The following is a 1,525-nucleotide window of genomic DNA, read 5'->3' on the forward strand; positions in this document are numbered from 1 at the left end:
GCATCTAAATTTTCATTTCGCTGGACTAAATTCCTACTTTTCTTGATGCGTTCTTGCTCGCCACGATATATGCTATTTTGCCTATTACGTTTGTTTCGTTATTTTCTTTGTGCATTAGAAAGTGTTGAGAGGCAAAACGAATAAAGGAAGCGAGAAATTTCAAAAGTATTAAACGTATACACATGTGAAAGTAACAATTATTTATATACGCCTTTTTTTAATATTTTATACCGGTATATACACAATTTTTGTAATTTATACGTAGATAGTGTTTTTTTTTAGTATTAAATATTCAGTCTTTTAATAGATCAACGTCATTCGGGGCTTAAATTTACTAAAGCATACTGTATATACAATTTTTCGGAAAGAGTATTCAAGAAATAGTAGAGTCGACTCTACTTTCCTTCCACAAATTGGCACACCACTTTCAGCTTCGGGTCATGGAATCAATAGAACGCGTGGTCGCGCGCATCCCATAGGGTAGAAACAAACTAAAGTTAATATAAGTAACACATCCGATTGCAACCTCGATGGACGTGTATTTTGCCATCTCTGTCTAGTCTGATGTGCAATGCACCAGGGCTGTACACAAAAATACTGTATATATCCGAAAGGCCTGACCTGGTCGTACCTTTTTGACTCGATCGTAACCGGTTCGTCCCGTCCCCCACCGACTCCACCTAGCTTTCTCGACCGTATCTACCGCTCTAAAATTGTGCCTATATGCCTACCTACAGTTAGAAACTAATTGCCAAAGGATTATCACAGGTCAGCGAGTGTTCAACCTTCCGTGTGCGTACCACGGTTCAATACCACAAGCAGGTCGATTATTATTAATAACCATGAAACTACCAAATTAATAGTAAACGCAACGTAAGATTAGTTTATAGCAGAATAACTATAATATAGATTATATTAGTTAAGTAAAATACACCGAATACAATGACAAAAACATAGTCATAACCTTGCAGTTGTTTCAGATTATTAAAAAATATGTATATCAATGCCGAGCGAGTAAAAATAGCTGAACACATTAAGACAAGCAGGCTTCTATCTTTACTACGAATATCAATATCATAAAACTATAATACGCAGTTTGTAAAAATAATGAAAAAATTTGAGAAAATATATAGGATAGCATCACTGAAGTTTTAGTACGATGAACGAATCCTAAGTTTACATGGTAACCATAGAATTTAGTCAAGCTAATACAAGAATTTAAAAGCTAATAATTAATATTATTAAATGGATGAACTTCGATGATAAGTCCAACAGATAATTCACAAGATATCGTAACTTTTTTTCGCGATGACTCAGAGAATCACATTCCCCATTGAAACAGCGACACAAGCAGTTGTCCGAAACATTTCGTGATTCGGTATATACGAAAACCTTGAGGATTTGGAATCAAGAACGAGTTTACTTTGAATCGAAAGTACGTTGACGCTTTCGTTTGGTGGCAGCACTGATCGAGGAAGTCGTTAAACCTTCCAATGCTACATCTATCGGCGATAAGTGGAAGCAA

The 1,525-nt window shown here is 35.7% G+C and overlaps 1 long non-coding RNA gene across 1 annotated transcript in view; it reads left to right on the forward strand.

Annotated features, from left to right (window-relative positions):
• The window catches only part of LOC132908429 (uncharacterized), an 81,968-nt gene that overhangs the window by 49,346 nt on the left and 31,097 nt on the right, over positions 1-1,525 (forward strand). The gene's annotated exons all lie outside the window — the stretch shown is intronic.

Source organism: Bombus pascuorum, chromosome 6 (genome assembly GCF_905332965.1).
Source record: "Bombus pascuorum chromosome 6, iyBomPasc1.1, whole genome shotgun sequence".
Classification (NCBI taxonomy): domain Eukaryota; kingdom Metazoa; phylum Arthropoda; class Insecta; order Hymenoptera; family Apidae; genus Bombus; species Bombus pascuorum.